The sequence below is a fragment of the Anser cygnoides genome, chromosome 7 (genome assembly GCF_040182565.1).
Source record: "Anser cygnoides isolate HZ-2024a breed goose chromosome 7, Taihu_goose_T2T_genome, whole genome shotgun sequence".
Taxonomy (NCBI): Eukaryota; Metazoa; Chordata; class Aves; order Anseriformes; family Anatidae; genus Anser; species Anser cygnoides.
Genome location: NC_089879.1, coordinates 23640595 through 23660986, shown reverse-complemented (window position 1 = coordinate 23660986; position 20392 = coordinate 23640595). Strand labels below are relative to the sequence as shown.

Sequence of the window (20392 nt, the reverse complement as noted above, 5' to 3'; positions counted from 1 at the left end):
ATCTGATTTAAGACTGGGCTGCAAGATCCAGCACTCTTTTAGACTAAGCAAGCTCAACATTGCTTTAGAGGAGTGCGGAGAAAAAACAAGACTACCACTGCCCACTGGGTGGGCATCACAGGTAGTATTCGATATACAAGGCTTCAAGTTCAAAGGCATGCATGTTGCTTAGGTTTTTTTTCGTTGTTTGTTTTTACTAGTGACAGGACAATAAAATATTCAAGTCTGAATCCATACTGATTCTTTCTACATAAATAGAATTCGATAAATTGGATACTATGGGTGTACACCAGGTGCTTCCCTGTGCAATTAGAAGTCATCAGGCCAAACATCCATCATTTTAGTGCCGTGAAACCAGAGGCATTAGGTGGGCAGGATTGTAAGTGCTGCATCCCTATCTCAGAAATTGTTCTGGGATTAATTAAGATATGCCCAGTCAAAAACTTGAAAAGCTATCAGTCCAAAAAAAAATAAAAAATCTTCATTTTGCAGTGCCATAAGGCAACATATTTAGACATCTGTGAGGATCTGTAAAAAGTGGTTCCACTTTCCAACAATGCTAGCCTCTGTTGGATTTCTTTGAGTTAACTACGAACTGTAGCAGTAAAAGAAAACATTTTTGTTGGAAGTGCTTTCAGGGTAAGCATTCAATATTCAAATATTTTGTATTTACCAGAACAAGTCATTCGCTTATTCATTCATTCATTCATTTATGAGGGCATTGCTATTCTATATTTATTATGCGCTCCCTTGGCTCACTTTCCAGGTTTATAAAAGACTCTCCTGAGAGGTTTCAGTGATAGCAGATACCGCAAGCTGCAAGCGAGCAATTCCTTGTGTTGCCCACACTGCAGATGAAAGCCCTTTATAATAAATAGATAAGGACAGAGGCAGGTAAAGCTTTGTTCACATGGGAAAAAACACCTCCGCATCCTCAGCAAATGATAATGGAGTTGTCTCTTAGATGCCATCGTGTTTTAAAAGTAAATAAATATGAGTTTTTTACCGAGTTTTTTTACCGAGTTTTCAGTAACAGCACTAATTTGTCTTGTTTTTTCTACACACTCCTCTAAAGCAATGTTGAGCTTTCTTAGTCTAAACATACTGGATCTCGCAGCCCAGTCTTATATCAAATGCTTCTATATGTGGCTTTGGATGCCTGCCTACAATCCATATTCTTCAAAGTGAATTTCACTTAACCACAGACACTGGTATGCCCTGCAGCATTATGGAAATATTTCTCCTCTCTTGCATACTAAGGGAGCTTTCACAGCCAGCATTACTCCCACGGGGTCCTTGCCTGTGCCTGCCTAAAGAGGACGCTCCTCAGACCGCTCTGGAGGTCTTCTTCCACCTTCGTTGTGTTGTGAGGCCAAGACAAATGTTACCTCTGATGATTTCTGTCAGAGAAGCTAATGAGATTGTTTAGATTGAAATTGCAAGGGGTGTTGCTGGCCTGTCAAGTAGTGGTGCTGCCAGTGAAGGGTGCTCACACAGTCATTTTCCCCAGAGCAGAGCATTTATCTGCACTTCATCCCCATATTCTCCATAGATTACTCTCCAGTCTTAGCAGATACCAACTAATTCACTAAGTGTGTGTCAGGTATGTGTTACCCCCACGCTACAATAACCTACGCTGCAGCAGAGAGCTTTTAGAAAATCACCATTAGTGAGTCTGTGGGGCCTAACCTTGTTTTTTTGTTTGGTATATGGAGCGAGGCCCTGAATGAACCAGTGATCAATACAGTTTTTTCTAATTCTGGCAGGTATATCAGACTGGGCTATAAATACTCAGTGTGAATTCCCCTAGTATCATTACTTTGTTTCCTTGTTTAGCAATTGCTCTAATTTTCTGTAAAGGATTAGTCACTGGAACAGAGGCTGTAATCAAGATATCACTCTCCTAATGTGGTTTGCTGACTGTCATACAGAGCAGTCATTACTACACCTATTAATCCTAGATTAATCTTAGAGCAACTTGGATGAGACACGTCGAGAGTCCTTCTCCAGTGTAAGCTGTAGCCAGGAGTCGGGGCACTTGGCTGGGAAGCAGCAGAGCAGTGTTGAAGTCTTTGCTCCGCTTCCTTCAGAGGGCGTTTGAACCATGCCATTAGTCCTATGCAGGGCGTCGAAGTCCCTGTGTTGATCAGATCTTTTCTTTCCTAATTTTTATTGCTGTTATTCAAATGCATGAAAATGAAACATGAAAGGGCTTGGGGTTTTGGGTTGTTGTTTTGGTCCAATCTGCTCTTTCTAATATATATATTTTTTATGTTAACCAAGAATGTTAACTACCCATGAACTTTAAAAATCATTTATTCACATAATTAGAATTTGAAGGGACTCAAAGCGCCTGCTTTTTGCATTGCTTAAAGGGAAATATTTTATCAGCCCAAGTTCACTGGAAATCTGCTGGAGGTTCATCTGAAAGGCGCACGAACCTTAGCTGCTTTGTCAACAAACTTGCCTTGGTTTTCATCCGTGTCACACCATGTGGCACCAGCAGACTCTTGTATATGTTTGGAGCACGTTTCACCCCTGTGCCCTGCTGTATTAACTGTATTAATTAGCTTACTCTGTAAACAAAGATGCTTGTAGTTGATCCTTAAATAGTCCAGCAGAGAATATTCATTAAGTGAAAAAACTGTAACCCAAAATGTGCGTGTGTTTTGAAGGCTTAAATGCTTACAGATATTTGCATAAAAAACCTATGCAAATCCTACCCTGCAGAGCATGTTAGTCTTACATTATTCAAATTATGAATTCACCGTTAGGTTTCTCTAAGAAATTATCTCCATCATCTAATGCAACAGAGATCACAGCAAATGCATAGGTGAAGCAAAATCATGTAGAGAGGTCTCGTGAGGGCCTGAGACTTGTAGCAAGCCTGAGAATTGCAGCCCATGAGCAATGAATGTCAAGCAGCACAGCCAGCCTGCCTTACCCAACACCATTCTCTCTGAACTCAATTTCAGAATCCAAATTGGGCAGAAAAATGGGCACAATTAGAGTAAAATACCAGTCAAGTCAACACCGAGCAAAAGCACAGCTTTCTGATGTGAACTGTAAACAGCATTACAAGAAACTAGTGAAAGGAAATGAATCAGAAACCCATAACGTATGAGAGAAAACGATAACCATGACTCTTATTCAGGTTTTATGTCAGATTATAAACAACCGATCACAATGCTTCTTAGTACGGAAAATTGCCACCTTTGCATGAATAACTTAGCCAAAGATAACCCTTTCACTGCTGCCCCACATCTTCCCTTATATTTTGCAGTCCTCAATTGTTTGAATCTGAATCTTCATCCTAAGCTGGCAATGCTACTTGACTTTCATAATGTTTTGAGTCACTTAAACATTTTTTTTATTCTTCTAATCTAGAAATTGGAACACAATTTAGAAAGAACGGCAATGTTCCATATATAAAAGACATTCATGTGTTTAAATTGCCGACTTTTATCTTTGTTTAGGAGAATGCTAATATCCCTAGAATATATAGAGAGAAAAAAGCTCAAAATTTTCATAACTGTCAAAATACAGTTTCTTGAGTCACTGTCAAATTCTAGTTTCAGTCTTAAATGAAAATAATTTCTACAGGAACTATTGGGATTATTCCTTTATCATAGCTAAAACAATTCATTTTTTTAGAAGGATTTCTCAAATGGGAGACTTTTTTAACTTAAAAAAGTTCCTGTGCAGGTACTAATTATGTCAAATTTGAACAGATGAGCAACTGATTCCTGGACCAGGAGCTGTCTTATGGGATCTGGTTAGTGTCTGAGCTGTGCTGGGGAACAAATCTGCGGAGCAGACTGGCCATGTCCACGCTGCACAGGATTTCACCCTGGCTCTCCCTGTGTGCTTGAAGCTCTCATGTTATTACCCCTTCCTGACCGATGCAGGGTACTTCTGCTTTGCAGAGCGGTGATGTGTGAGGGTGGATTACAGCGTCCCTGTGTTTGAGCACCTTGGCTCTGTTGCGGCTGCGTGGCTGCTGGTGGTTATCACTCAGAAAGGAAGGTGGGCATGTGGAATTTGGGGGGGAAAAAAAAAGGTTGGTATATCCACGGGTGCTTTTTGCATGTGCCAAAGCGGGAAAATGAATCCAGAGGCATCTTTCAACAGTTTGACCTATATACTTTTCAGTTTGTGAAAACTGTAGGGGATTGTGAGAGACTCTAGATTAATTTTTAAAACTTGGCATATGAGATTCTACTTGCATAAATTTAAAGGTAATGTGCACTGGCAAAAACAATCCAAACCTCTCATGCTGCTGAGCTTTAAACTTTCCCGTTCCTTTGACAAAAAGAAATTCTCAGTGTCACTGTTACACTAGCAAACTAGAAATCTCTCCAAAATATGTCAGCAGTAGGAAAAAAAAAAAAAAAAGAAAAAAGATTCATTTGAGAAATGGAAAGCAGTAAAGAGAAAACTAACATTTTGGTCATTGATAGTCATGAGTCTTTATTTGTAAAGTGAATTCTATGTTTAAAAAATACAGAAATGATTCTGAGAAGATCCAGGGCATAGAAAAGCTAATGTCATGTTTTGAGTTACTTGTGAATACTCCTTGCAAGTCTTGCAATAAACAGAAAAAAAGAAAAAAAACTATTTTAAAAGAATCAGTCATAATTCAATGTAATTGATGACAGGTAAATTAAGAGAAATTGCTAAGTGTTTCTTTACAGTCAGCCTGTTAATTTCAGAGCCTAATAGGGTGAGAGCTGAATATTACTGCTGTATTTAGAGTAAGACTAGTTTAATTTTTATGACTATTCATAGTCATGTCTATTAAGACATACGGAAAATCAAACTGAATGTAGCAGGTTATGAGCTGCTTGCCATGAGTATCAGCAAATACTTTGTTTTCCATCTCTCTGTATATGGAACATAAGCCGAACTCTCCCCCCTTTTCCTGTTTTTATCCTTTTTTGATCCTCCAAAGCTTCAATTTTTCATGTCACCTGATTGTTCATTGCCAGTTGCAAGCTGAGCGTTCAGTCATACAACTGAGGATAGTTTAGCTCACATCAGGGAAGGATTGCCCTTCATTAGGCCAAGCTGCCTAAATCTCCTGTTGCATCTGGCTACATCACAGGACACAGAAGATGCCCCAGTGACTTACCAGGTGTGCATGGGTGCTCCTCATCAAGACTGGAGTTCTTATTTTATAGTGATGAATTATTGCATAAATACTGAAAGTCATCTCCTTAGATTTGGTTTAAGTAAATATCTCTGCAGGAACAAGATTTTTCAACTCTAGGCCACCGCTTGCCTTCCCGAATGGTTTTAATTCACTAATAGACATAAAACATAGTAAAATATTTAAACTGAATAACCCACGGTGTTGGTATTATAACACTAATATATTATTGCCACACCATAAAGATAATTGTGTTATGATAGAATGATGTGAAATAAAAGCTGAAGAATTCCGTGGACCCCTGCCATAGTTGCTTCCCATCATGGACTAGTAACTATTCTAAAACATTTCTAAATTTGGGACTGCAAAACTAAATCCACAGAAAATAAACATTTCAAGGATAGCAGTGTGAAATTTAATTAAACTAATCTCATGACTGCCCATTGAAACATGTAAAAAAAACATGAAAAAATTGTATTGTGTTACCACCCATTGATGTTTTTGTGTATTTCACTAGAGTTTAAATCATACTGAGCCATAATTACTGTGTAAATATGTACTTAAACAGAATTCACGTGGAGACAAACTTTGGCTAACGAATCTTTATGCTTGAGATAAATGGAGCATATGAGTGCTTATGGCAGTGCAAGCAAATGCATCATTTTTTTTGACTAAACATCAATTCTTTTTCAAGAATTGGAATGGTTTGAAGGTGAAGTCATAAGATTATGACAGAGTGATTAAAAGATTTGCTGTCATCAAATCAAAATGTAGAGAAATACTTTAAGCCAAAGAATGGTTTTTAATTTCAATGAGTAGGAGAAAGGTAGAATGCTTCTCGTGTCAAGTACAATTAGTGTTTATGGATTATTAATCCATAGTGTTTATTAATCCATATTAATTATTATTAATAAGTATTATAATTAATACGTATTGTTAATCCATAGTGTTTATGGATTATTAATTTAATCAAATAATTTGTTGTGTATTACTTTGAAGAATGGTGTGCAAGCGCACGCATTTCTTGCTTCACACAATGTGAAGGCTACTGAGAAGTGGGTATTTGTCCAGGAAGACACTTCAGCAAAGAACAAAGACTATACAGACTTTTATAGTCTGATGCCAAAAAATAAAAAATAAAAAATAAAAAGAGGGAGGGGACTCTCAGAGGTTTCTAGTAGGTAGATGTCCTCTTGGGATAATGCTGTGCCCCTCTTTTGCCTTCTCCCACCCCTCTTTTTTTTTTTTCCTCCAGCAGATTAATTCTAGCCTGAGGCCTTCTTGGTTGTGTAATTTTTCTCCATTCTTGTGTCCCAGGTCATTGGAAAGACATGCCAGGCAGCAAAAATAAAGTAAAAGCAGCAACCATAGCAGAGCAGACAGCGTTTTACCTCTGCACTGCACCTTCACGTGCAGAGGAACCCTACTGCTTTACAGTTCAGGCAGTCACTTCCCTACATAAATGTCATTAAGCGGCTTTTGTTCCATGATCTTTACTAGAGCCTCAATGTCCTAGACTATTAGACGGTGATTCACTATCTCCTGTTGCTGTGTGGTATAGGAAGCCCCCCCAGCAGATCCTGCAGCTGCCCTAAAAGGCTGGGAGCGAGCTCGGCCCAGGAGCCCCTCGTGCTGGTGCGGAGGGACAGAGGCCTTGTGCTTGGCCCCTCACATCAGCATCGCTTCCAAACTGAGATCAGGGCTTCCTCCTCCTGCACCAGGCATCGTCTGCCTGTTCCTACGGTGATGCTGGGTACACCATTTTACCTGGCAATGTGATTCTTTTTTGGTTGCTGGATCCACAGTTACACCCTGATCACACTGATCGATGCACCAGCCTTTTCCCTACCCCTTTGCCAGAGGATTATTTCCTTCCCTTCTCTTCCCTTCACTTTGCCAACACTTGCAATTTGATTGTAGCTTGAGCTGTATTTGGGGCAGGTATTTTTTTAAAACCACGCTCTCCTCCCTCCACCCCCCTCTCTGCACATACACACCATCTGCCATTCCTGGATTTATTTGGTTTCGTGAAAATGTCAACTCTCATTTTAAGCAAAAGGACCAGTCTGGTTGAGGTGGGTACCACTCTGAATTACATGCTGGGGAGGGGATGTGTGCTGTGCAGCCATGGGGATGCGTCATGCCACAGGAGGATATGTCACTGATCAGTGATACCAAAGGGGACGCTTTACAAAGTCTCCCTGGAGCTGGAAGCTCCCAGTTTTCCTTGTCCTAGCAGTGACAGAGGAAAAGCTCAAGGAATTCCAACCATCAGTATTTGTTTTCCTGATCTAAATTGCCAGCAGAGTGCTTGGATGTTTGGCTGTCTTTGAGGCCTTTGGCTTCTGAAATGCTTGCTCCTGTACAGAGCCTCTGCGTGATGCCCCGAGCAGGTCTGGCTGTGTGTGTGAACCAAAGGGCTTGTGTGAAGGAATGAAGAGTGTGGCACGTAGTACGGCTGGCCTTAGCTATCCTTAGAGCTTCTTCACACAGCTCTACCTCTACAGACCTGTGAACGGGTGGGCAGTGGGGAAAGCAGCCCCTGTCCAGCTGGCTGGTTCCTAAATACAACGAACAGCTCTGTGAAAGGAGAGTGAAGCAGAATCTGAGCGGCAGCACAGATGGACAGGTAAGACTGACATGTTTCCTCAAAATATAAAGACCTCCCGACGTCTCTATGAATGTGCAGCTCAGCGTACTGGGTTACGTGGCCTGTAGCCTCACTAAATAAAGTCATTCTTGTGTTCTTAGCAGCTGCTGTATTTAGCATAGCGCTTGTACTTCTGCCCCTTCTTCCTTATGCATACATTGAAGCACAGCTTCAGTATGCTTTTTCCAAACTCAGGATGTTTATTTCCAATAGTGCAATGCTGCTGCCATGGTGTGTCATCATAATTTAACTTTCTAAATTACCCGCTTTTGTACATTTAATTGAATAATCTATTCCCTAGTTGCCTGAGAGTAAATAAGCTGTACCTCTGATACAAAAGGGCAATAAATACAGCTCCAGAAAATTGTGTTGTATTCCACATCACCTGCATTAAACAGTGGAAATTAGTCTCAGGGTAGCCTCCCTCACTAGTGGAAGAGTAACTTCCAAAGGACCATTCAGCCCATGTTGAAATTGCTATCTCTAAGACAGAGGAGCTGAGTTGCCCTCTCCATTCAGCACTGAGCAGCTCTGAGTGGGTAGTTTTGATCGGATATTTACTCTACAGATGGCCAAAGTAAGGCAGAATGGATCTGCCTGTGGACAGAAGTGAAATCCCTACCTCAAACTATGCAGTGGGACCATCGTACGCCTCTTTCTGGGGAAGCGATGACCCATGATTAGGAGCAGGGAACTCACATCCTGCTCCATTGCTGGAGACAAGGGCTGTAGGGGGGTGGCAGGAGCTGAGGACTGGGAGCAGGTCCCCCAGGTGACTGCCAGACAGCATAGAGGTAAGTGCAGATCGGTGGGAAAGGGTGAGAGAGGCACTTGGGCAGGGGATGGCCAGAGCCAGATGCCTTTGCCCCAGCCTGGCCAGTCAGACTTGCTGCTGCTTTTCTTCTTCGTACACGTGCACTCTTATTTTTTGTACACAGGAAAATGACAGTTGCCTAAACTTTCTTGTGTTTTTTAGTGAGCTTGGCTGTCTTACTAAAACGAGGGAGATGCTAATTTTCCATGGAAACCAGTGGCAAAGGAAGCAGGTTTCAAAATCCTCTCTCCACATGCACTTGTAGCATCTTAGTACCTATTGTGTTTGTTTTAGCAATGGGAAATCAGGCACAGCATGCTCCAATGACACGCTTGGTGTCATGCGGTATTGAGAGTAGAAAGCTGAGGGTTTGAATATGTGCCTGTTGTCTTGAGACACAGCTTCTTTTTGCTATTTTTATGGGTTTGATTGAATATTTTAAACGTTCGTGGGTTTTTTTTTTTTTTTTTTTTTTTTTTTTCCTTGCAGTATATGCTTCAGCCTGTGTTTTGGTTTTTCATGTGAACAATATTCATACACCCATGAATAACAAAATTACTTGTCATTTCACAAGTACCTAGATCCTGTATGGACACAGGGGGATGGGATGGGATTTAGGGAAATCAGGAAATTGTCAGTTACTGTCTGTTTTTATGTAACAGAAAATGAATTTTGTCAAAACTGAGGTCCTGTCTACATTGGAAAATATTTCCTGGTGTAACCAAACTGGATATGTTCTGTCCCTAATGGCAAAATCTCCTAGTGCAAACATCTCACGTGCTCAAAAAGGACATTGCTGGTGTACAGTAAATGTAATAGCTGGGCAGGTCCCTCCTGGTGTGGCTGCACCAAGAGTCTGTACTTGCCTTCAGGCAGCAAAAAGGTCACCCCTCTAATTCAAGCTCTGAGTTGGAAAAGGTACCCTCTGGAGACCAGGCATAAACTTTACTCAGAGACCACATTTTGGAAGAGCTTTCCCCAAATCCTACTCACTTTGATGTGGCAGCCACTATTCTAAGTGTTTTCAGCTTTTCTACTAATGGTAGTCAGGGAAGAAGTAGGTAGTTCTTCGTACAAACTGGCATTTAACTTTCAGTTGGTCCTAGTTAATTATTTATGTAACTGAGGTTTTAAACTGGTGTACTTTAACACAGTGCAGAACAGATCTACAAAGGAAAAGAAAATGGAGCTTCATTTATGTTGTGTTTTTGTCACTACATTGGAGGATGAAAGTGATGGCGCTGTACATCCAACACTGTAAACGACTTTCACAGCTTGTTACATTCTGAAAAGAAGCTTGAGAGTTTAATTGTTTTTAAAAAAAACTGTTGGCTTTTATAGCAGATAAAATATTTCCTGCTACAGAACACACTGAAAATGCTCATTTTCATAATGTGATGATAGTTCAGAACAAGTGAGTTGCAGCTCCATCTTCTGATGTTATCACAGCGATGCTGAACTTTCACTTACCCAGCTCCAGAGCTCTGTCCTTGCTTTCTGAGCAGTGCCACTGCCTCTCCGTGTCGGAGCAGTAAGGTCTCTGTGCTCGGTGACTGATGGGGGAGATGCAGGGTTTAGCCAAATGGTTTCGGCTTTCTTTTTCCCAAACAAGGAAATGAACACCAATTAAACACATAAAAGCTTAATTTCATCAGTGCAGATTACATAATTGCAAGGACAAATTTAGTTGTAATTAGTCACTTTAAAATAAGCAGAATGGGTATGCCAGGACCATTAATTCAGAGGTGCTCTGTAACAGTAGCAGTGACTGGAGAAAAAAACTCCATAATTAGGTGAATGGAGAAATCTCAACCGAGCAGATTCTGAAGAGGCATTTCCTTTAGTCTTTTAGGTTATAATCCCTCTAATCATCTACTAAAAAGGACTCGTTTTCATTCTAAGCAGCTGTTGTCAAAACTCATTACACCGTAGCATTTTAAAATTACTGCTGTTTTTTCTTACTGCCAGAGACTCTAGAAGAGTCTGAGCTGCTTCCACCCTTCTTTAGGTTGTTCAGATGTTGGTTGATAGAACTGGTTCAGGGTTAGCGTCCAGGCCACTTTCTATTTTTCCTTCAATTACATTGCTTTCTGTATTTTATTGCTCACATAAGACTGTACTTTTCTCTTTCCATTTTCATGGAACATCGTTTTTTTGTGTGTGTCTGATTGAATCTTGTTATAGATCCCACTTGAAAATATAATTTTGATACTCATCTGAATTTTTCTGTATAATCTTGCTTTTATTGAAGTTAGGGATGTTGGTCCATTTGTCATTTCAAGGTTGAATTGCGAAATGCCTCTCTCCACCTGTATCCTTATCCCTGTGCAAGCTTTACGATCCACAGACAGTACCCTGCAGCAGCTCTCTCCTACTTTCCCATGTGCCTAATACCCCGTACCCAGGAATGTGTCTGTCCTCAGTCCTCGGGGACGTCAGCAGAAGTGGCAGGGCACATAGCCTGGGAGAGATGTTTCACACCTCAAAGCAAGTAACCTTTCTGGGAGCAGCTGTTTCCTATGAATTCATACGTTCACACCAAGCTTCTGTATCAATGAGGATCATTAATGTCTTTTTTTTTTTTTTTTCTCTCTACCTGGCTCTCTATTTGCATACAATTTGTACAAAGTTTAATTTCTTTGAGTCTCAACTTTTCTTTCAAATTGTTTGAAGTCTGATCATAGATCTTAAAATCATCAGGTAGGGAAATGCCAGCACATGCACCATATGCCATGCTCACACAAGCTTTGCTTCCAAGCTGAGCTAAAAATGACTAGTGTAGGGTAATGAGATCTAATTACAAATCTGAGATCTGTCTGCATTGTTTCACTGTGACTGTGGTTACTGATAATGCATGTCTGTTTGTCTTTCATGTGGATACTACTACCGGGAGGCTTCTTGTAGCTAACCACAGCTAAACTATACATTTACTGAGAATTGCAAGGAGTGTGTTTCTTTATTGTTCAATATAATCCACCATCAAGGTAATTTGGCTTTTTTCTGCAAGTCATTAGCATAATAAATTGCCTAATATGCATCTTTTATTGTGAACTAATTTATCCTTTGAGGGGAAAAAAGGCAATCGCTGGTGTCAAATCCTAAATTAAAATAATCTTGGGAATGTATTTTGCAAGATAATGCTGATGAAAGTGAGAATCTGAACTCCAACTAAAACAAAAATCATTAGCTTTGCTGCAGCGTTTACAATAAATAAGCACGCTGCATATAAACTGCCCTGTTACACTTTTAGTCGAGTAATGAACAATTTTTTTTCCAGGTTCACTGCCATGGTCTCTTTGCACTGTTGAACAATTTGTCTCCCAAGTATTCGTCTTGTCAGTCTGCACATTTCTGATCTTGAAAGAGGTGAGCAGTGAGGCTGCGGCTTTGCATACAGCCTCTGCTCTGCTGGGCAGTTCCATCATCCATCATCAAATATACTCCTGCCTATTAAAAGTAAGCAGCAGTGGTAAGGCTGAACCAATATTTGATCGCCCTTACAATTGGCAGTGCATCACTTTAATTAACAAGAAGCCTTTCCTCCTCTGTTAATCTTACCTTCCACCTTCAAAAGCTCAGCTGAGCAGCACTATCTAATGGAATACATAATAACTCAATCACAGGGAGAGAGCTATCTCCTTGGCTGCTTTGAAGCACCTGTCACTACGTTTGCTTGATATTTGAAAATGTAAGAATACATTGTAAGTGGTTGAGATGTCTCATGAAGGAAATCATTGTGTACAAAGCTATTAGAACTTGTAAATAGACATTACTTCAAAAGTGCTCTCTGTCCTGCATTGCATCTCGAAGAGGGAATTACGTGTGAGGAAAGGCTGTCTTAGCTCTTCAACTGAATGCTGCTTCCTCGGGGACTGTTCATAATTCCACACCTAAAGACACTCTCTTCTACAAGAGGAAACAAAATATTTTGATGAACAGAGAAAACTGGAAACTCTTCTTCATCCATTCACATTGTAAAAAAAATGCCGCATAGAATGTTGCTTTTTACTTAAAGCCTAAGCAATAATTCCTGTCATATAACAACCTTCTCACCACTACATTATGTACCCATAAAGCCCTGGAACCACGAGTGCTTCGGGTTCAATGCCACCATTTCAAGTATAAAAAGGTATGTGCTTCCTGCTGTGTTTCCTTTTGAAAATATATCAAAACACAAGGCATATGCTCAGGACAAATAGCTCTCTCTCATCCTGCTGGACCTAACATTGTAAAAAGGAACTGTGCACACAGCCAGCTGCCTTGGGTACTTTCAACAATGTGTGCATTCCTCTCCAGATGTCTGGGGGCTAGAAAATAGTAAACCTTTTATTTCTCTTGTCTTCCCAGAGGAAGAAAAAAAATCTTTATTAATAGCTTTCTTGTGAACAACAGGTTCTTTAAATTTGTTACCTGTGTACATAATAATCATGCATTTAAGTGTAGGGGGAAAAAAAAAAAAAAGAAAAAAGGCCAGCTTTTACTTACAGTATTTTCTTTTAATTTCAACAACAACAACAAAAAAGCAAAATAAATGTTTTCTGTGAGATTATTACCATTTTTTACCACTACATCTAACCTTTGGAGGATTTGGGGGTGTGGAGGTTACTTCTGTTTTGCCCTGATTGTTTACTTGACAAGTAAAGTTAAACATTTTTAAGGAACAGAGAGCTGATATCTGATGGTTAAGTCTGTAACAACACTACTCTTCCAGTGCACTTAAGTGACTCCTCCAGCTTTGCATTTTGGAGGAGAAAAGATCACTGTTCTCATCCATTGCTACTTAATGAGTCACCCAACCGTTGCACTTCTATACACAAATGAGAAGAGGGGAAAGAAAAGCAGAAGCAAACCTTTAAAACCTGCAATTTATGAAGGTGTTCAGATGAGTTTCTGTAATGCACACTGCACCACTGCTTTTCACCTTCACTTAACTATTTTTTTGCATGTAATTTTCCAAGGCATATGTTCATCCAGCTTATCTGCCTTTGGTCTCCTCCGGGTCCTCTTGGCTGATTATTCCAGCTGGGTGGGCTTTAGTTTCTCTTTAGTTTCTCCTTAGTATTTTTGTCAATGAAGCTGAAGGCTTTCAGGATAGGTAGTTTGTTCAACTAGACAGATTAACAGTGATGTCTTGCTTAAACTTGGCTCAGCAACTTTTTTGTTGGTCCTCATTCATCCAGTATAAAATCTTACAGGGAGTCACTTCAACATTGTGCAAATAAGCTCTTCAGCAGACAAAGTCTTTATAGCAACGAAGTTTATTTTTGCTTATATTTTGTTTTCTTCACTAAGTTTCAGATTTTTCCAAGTGACAGTTCATCTCTTCTTCTATGCAGGACTTATCACTATACATATATATAACACTATATACATTGTATATACAATCTATATATCGTGTGTATATATGTGTATGTTATATAAAACTACATAAATGCACATCTGCTAGTGAGCAACCTACCAGGCTGTGAGGACTAGAGTACATAAATACTCTGGTCCCTGTATTTAAAGGAAATACAACCAAGCTGACCCCGAAGGAAAATTTAATTAAAAAAGATGAAAACAGCATTATACCATAAATGATTTCATTCATCTAATTTCCATTCCTTGCATTGAAATTCATGTTGAAAAATTACTTTGTACAGTAAAAAAAAATTAAAAATCATTAATTGAGTGGTGGTCACTCAGCCATTACTACTCATAGTTGGTTTTCTTCATGTGAGAAGAGTTGTATAATCAGCTTTTGTAACCAGTCAAAAATCTTTTTTTTTTTTAAAGCACCCTATAACTATAGAAAGTTGACTATTAAAGCCCTTGATACCTGCATTGTTCCTTTCAAAAAAAATGTACTCCTTACTCTGATGTACACGATCTTCTAATTAATTATATTGTCCTTACACTGTGTCTATTTTCCAAATTTCAGTGAAGATATGATGTGAATAGGTGATGAGACTGGCTGCGTTACCCTTACATGCCTTCCCAGCGTGGTGGGAGAAGAGCAGGACCCAGGCAGGAGCGTGTTGCTGTTGGGAGGTATGAAACTGTCTTTGTCTATGACAGGGAGATGGAGAAAAGCATGGGATGCTGTGACTGCTGTGAACTCTTGCTCTTCTCATTAATACCTTTCCTTTGGCATATTCTCAGTCTGTTGATCTGTGTAAGGAAGCAGAGCCTAAATCCATCCTGTTAAAACCTATCAAATCCCTAATACAGTGGACTATTGAGCATCAACTTCTCTCCCTCTCCTCATCAGTGCTGTTGCATGCACACTCTCACCCTTTCTGGAGAACAACTCAGGTTTTCCTGGCTGGAGCTGGTGAAGTTGTTAAAGAGCTGAAGGCTGCCCAGGCCAAAACAAGCTACCTTTGTGCACATCATATCATCTCACAGGCATGTTGTGCAAACAGCTGTCATTAATATTTGAGAAGCTCTCTGGTACTACATAGTGAGTTCCAGAGAAAACTCTTTGAAAAAATGAATAATTCTGCTTTCAGAGCAGTAAATAAGGCATAAAGCAGCACACAGAATTTCTAGGAGAAGGCAAAAAAAATGAATTGCTGCTTATTCAGGGAGCATTGTCCATTCAGAGAGCTGACAGAGGGATCCTGGAGGATAAAACAAATATTCATGTCATGAAGGCTGTCCTGGACCACATATACACAGGAGGCAGGGGCAAGTTGTCCTCTCACAAACAGCCTGAATTCTGGCATTTCCTAACTTTTTCAGGGCTTGGATTTGCAGTCTTAATAATGCTGTTTTATTAACGTTCGTTAGTATGCCATGTGCATTTGGTTCCCTTTGTGCTCCTCTGTTTCCATAATGTAGTTTTAATGGAACCTTTCGAGAGAGCCATTCGCTCTCCTGTGAGCCCTGGTGGAGCCATGCTTATTGTAAATGTATGTGTGTAGTGAATAAAGTTACTTTGGTTTGGATTAAAAATGCTCCCCGTATCTTCAAACCATTCTGGCAGATGCTGTGGCACAGCTGAGGACCAGTTTCATGACACAAAATGCCATTTGTATGCAACTTTTTAATTGGGGCTGTTCTGTCAGTTTTGCAGCACATCGTATGATCGCATTTCAGGGCTTTATAGCTGTCGTAGTTTTACGTTGAATGCTCAGGTCTCCGTAGGCTTACACTCCGCAAGGTAATTAGGGGACAAATGCAACCCTTCAAGCACAATGCTGGTGCAGCACTCTAGCCAGCTGTATCGCTGGCGTGGGGAGCCTCCTGCCAGTGCCGGGCAGCTGCAGAGCAAGGGGCTCTTCTGCTGGCTAACTGCTTCTGGTAACTTCTTTGCTCGAAGCAGATCTGCTACCAAGCTGATGAGCGAAGCACATGGTGCTTCCAGCGCTCCTAACCCCCAGGAGGATGTCGATGTGTATCCTGCAGATGTAGCTTTGCACTGTGCCAAGTGCATTCTGGAGATGGAGCTGCTCTGCAGAGCTGCTTGTGTGGAAGCGAAGGCACTTAATGCCAGCCCCCCCCCCCCCGCACCAGTGTGGCTCAACATGAATTTGGGTACAGTTTTGACTTTTTCGGGACCTTTCTGTATCCTCGCTCTGGCTATTTTGAATCCCATCCCTGGTTACGCTTTACTTTCCGTATGAGCAAATCCATCCTGATCTTCACTGTCAAATGCCATCTGTAACGATCTCGGCAACGTTTCAGGCTGAAGGTTTTCTGACCGGTGAGACTACCCCAGGCTAATCACATTCCACCTAGGAGACTTCGGATTTGCATTAGAAAGCAGCACCAGTGTATCTGTTTCAAATGCTGGGCCACAAAGAAGAGGTTGAAGTGTCTCTTCCAGAAAAGTGGTTTCTGAAATACCTACTTGTAAAGTTTAGCTCCACTGAACAAATGTATAGGTGAAAGAGAGTCATGCAAGTGAGACTTCAGGCGCAGTCCAAGGTCTTTAAGAGCACTGAGCACTTGAGCTAACTTGGAGTTAGAGAGATGTCTATTGCTTGGGGCATATTTTAATAATTTAGGAACCATGTGATGTTTACTGCATTAAACTAAATTTGAAGATTGATTGTCCTTCACAGTAAATAACAGCCTGAAGTTTGCCTCAGTAACTATTTGGCTTACATACATTGATGTTCACCAAACCGAGAAATCAGTACATGTATTTTAGAAATATTCTTAAAGTGTTAATCACAGGCATGTAGCTATTCTTCTATAGGGTTTAAGAAGTATAATGGTTTTTACCTAGTTTGAGATCCAGGAGAAAATTACTATTCACCTTCTGAGATGTGGTTTGTATCTTTACTGTGATTTATCTGCAAGAGTGGTCATGTATTTTTCTTTTTGTGTGACCAGACTAATTAAATCTGTGTTTCTGTCTGTAATATTTTTAATCTCTATGGAGATGAAAAGGAGACTGATTAATATCACTTGATTATTTCTGGCCATTGGTGTGGCAGGATTTTACTGCACAAAGAAACCACCCCCATTTCTTCACCATTGTATTTATTAACTTGAGAAGGAAAGCAAGAATGGTATTGTCCTATATCCTGTAAATCTGGCACAATCGACATATAAAAATGTTATATCGATGCAGGCTGGTCTTGAGAATAAGTAATATTGTCATTTGGTTCATCTCTGAAATTACTTTAACTCAACATTCATTGCTGTCTGCAGTCATTTAGACTTGTATTATTACAGGGTTGATGTCTTTTGAGTAAAGTCTGTGAGACTTCAGTACCAGATTCACAAACCATTAAATTAAAGGAAAACTGTATTATAAAAAGTCATTAAGATACTATATTTCCTGAGGTACATAAGGCAAAATTTCCATGGCTTGCGTAGCCATTTTTCACTTCTGCCAAGTGAGAATAAAACGTTATCGTATCAGGCCTTATTTGTGAACTCTTGTTGATACATGATGAGCATTACTGACATACCTTTGCAGTTTAAAAGGGAAGATGCATGAGGCTAACACTTAGAAGGGAGGTAGGATGGTGGGACAGGAGAAGGGCTGTGGCCTGCGAGGATGCTTAAAGAGCAAGTGGGTGGCTTCACCGAGTGCCAGGCTCTGGGGGGGCATAGGCGGCATGCTCCTGGCAGTGTGGCTTGGGTCTCGCGGCTTGGAGTAGACTCTTTAACTGCTCTGTGTAATTGCTCAAAGACTGCATGCATGAGTGGGCACGATTCTTTATCTATGTGAACGTATGGGGTTTAATATTGTTCATTCTTCCCATTAGCTGCTTTTTAAGATTTTGGTACTCAGTAAGACTGGAAAGAGGTCAGAAGGAAGTGAATTGTCAAGGAAGGCTCCTTAGAAGATGGGTGCAGGAGTATGTGTTTTTACTAGTATGATTAAAGAACTCATGTAAAGCTTACGGGAAAAAAGAAGCAGCTTTCCCAGTTTAAAAATGACGAAGCTAGGAAGAACAAAAGAGGATTAGGAAATAAAGCTGGAAGAGTGTAATAAACAGATAAAAAAAGCATAAACTGTCAGTGAACAGAGAATTGCCGAGGAAATAAACAGAAACAAAAAGATTTTTTTACGTGATCTGTCTGAAAACAACAAGTGGCTAGCAGAGAAATATGTTTGTGTGTGGCAGGGGGTAAGTGATGAGGAGAACGGAGAGAGAGAAATGAGAAATTATAATCAGCTTCTCTGCAACTCTTGTTGCCTTTAATCTTTAACACCCAGCTTGTCAATAATGTATGAATATCCACTGGATACTTTTAAAATATACCGTATTATCTCCCTATTAGAAAACAGATAAAACTGGGATATAAATTAAAAATAATAATAATAACAAAAAGGTCCAGATGCTACCTTATGCAACGTCCCAGCTCATTTCAGTGACCCCCCATCAGACACTGTTGCCATATGCAATGATACATATTCCTCATCATCTTGTCCTAGTTCAAAAATAAGGCAGAGGAATGTTAATGAAGGGCATGTTTCTGCACTGGAACAATATGTGTCTCCTAAATTAAAAATCTTATGATGTGAAAACAGGAACATATCTTTGTTTATCTTAATACAAGATAGGTGCAGGGCTTCTGCATATGGTAGAGCGCTCAGAACTGATAGGTCTGACTGGGTAAGTGTCATAATGATTTCTTTCTAGGCCCAGAGGAAAGAAAGAGCGTCTCGAAACCCTGATGACTGCTCACTTCTTCAGGAAACTCACTAAGCCCTGCTCTTAATTTAGTTGAACTTCAACGTGATGCTGGCTGAAAAAAACTCTGCATTGTGCACCAGGGCACAAAAACAAATACCAGTGAGACGCACACTTTGCTTCACAGCTCACGTTTGCTTTTCTTCTACCTTTAGAGTACAGTGACTCTAATAGCACAGGCACAAGTCTTGTTTCCCCTCTATCTACCATCTAACACAATTTCCTGTATATACTGTTACCTTCTACTTTCCATATGCACAGTTTCTTTCTGACTCATAACAGCTTTTTCAAGCAAGAGAGAAAAAAATGGGTAATAACTAGAAGTGGTGCTGATAGGTTTCTATGTAGAAGGTGTATGGACAGTCATGCTTTTGCTCTGTGCAGTAGAAGTAGCCCATGCATAGGCTTTTTTGGGGTGGGTTCAACAAGGACTGTCAGATTAGGGTGTGTGCTGTCAGATCTGATTGTTAATCATTTATGACTGTAATGAGTTAAAGCAGAAGAAGTGTGAAATTGTGCAGGGTTCCACCTATTGCTGTGTGTTGCTTCTCCATTGTGGAAAGGTCAGAGAGTTTGGTGAAGTAGTCATCAGCAGTTTTATTAGAGCTGTGGGCAGAAAGGAAAATAGTGCAAAAACTACTTCCTTCACCAAAGACATCACCTGTAAGAGAGCAGTTGGCTGGTCATCACCAAAACATCTCTTTCTCTTCAATTCTCTTCACTGCATCAGAGATTGGCTTCTTCAGTGTGACAAATTCCTGAGCCTTACGGTTGCTTTTCCATGTCAGAACTACAACGATAACAATGCCTTGAGGATATCCCAGCTTTCCTTCTCCTCTTTCTCTCAGTACACCTTTTTGCCAAGACATTTCACATGAACAAACCATTTGGCCTTGCTCTCCTACCCCTCTAGCTTGAGATTGGTATTACTTTGGCTGAAGCATCATTGAGCCCCTGTTGAATGCTGCTGAAGCTACAGCTGGAATTAGGTCTTTGACAATTTTAGTGGCTCTTACTGAATGTTAGGGAAACTGGAAGAGTGAAATTTTACAACTTCAGAAGAGCTTCTTTAGTATGTGTTACGTCTTTGTCCTTGTGAAATAGCTATTAGAGCTGATATGTCAATGTCTGTTGAACTGAACTGTCTGTTGATTAGACATCTCTGCTGTAGTGGTGCCCCCAAATGCACACAAGGAGCTTCATTTCTTCTAGCAAATTACAGGAAAGCCAGCTTTCAATGATCATCAATTACACTAGCCTCTTTGAAGTGTAATTATATGCCATTTCTGATTCATTATCAGATAGATGTAGTACAGATCACAGATGAAGAAAGAGTACGCAGAAGAAGTGCTTAATACAGGGTGGTGGTAGTAGGAGATGTTAAATTTTCACTTCTCAGGCTATTGTTTGAGGCTCTAATATAGCTATTTGTTACCCCTGAAGATTAGGATTGCCTTTCTTGTCTGCAGTCCCATGTGTGTTCATTGATTTGAATGATGACCTGATTAACAGCCTTATAACCCTATTGACTTCAGCCCTCCCTCATTAGAACTTTCTGCATCCACTTTCTAGAAGGGTCAGAATGTGGCTTTTCTTACTTGACACAGCAAGTAACTTTTTTTTTCTTTTCTTTCTGGTAT

At 40.2% G+C, this 20392-nt stretch overlaps 1 long non-coding RNA gene across 1 annotated transcript in view; it reads left to right on the top strand.

The window, feature by feature from the left end:
• The first annotated feature begins 12327 nt into the window (after window positions 1-12327).
• LOC136791266 (uncharacterized) overlaps window positions 12328-20392 on the top strand; it is a 67171-nt gene continuing 59106 nt past the window's right edge. The window contains exons 1-2 of the long non-coding RNA XR_010832889.1: window positions 12328-12742; window positions 14534-14643. This is a non-coding gene — a long non-coding RNA (uncharacterized lncRNA). The remainder of the gene's footprint in view (window positions 12743-14533; window positions 14644-20392) is intronic.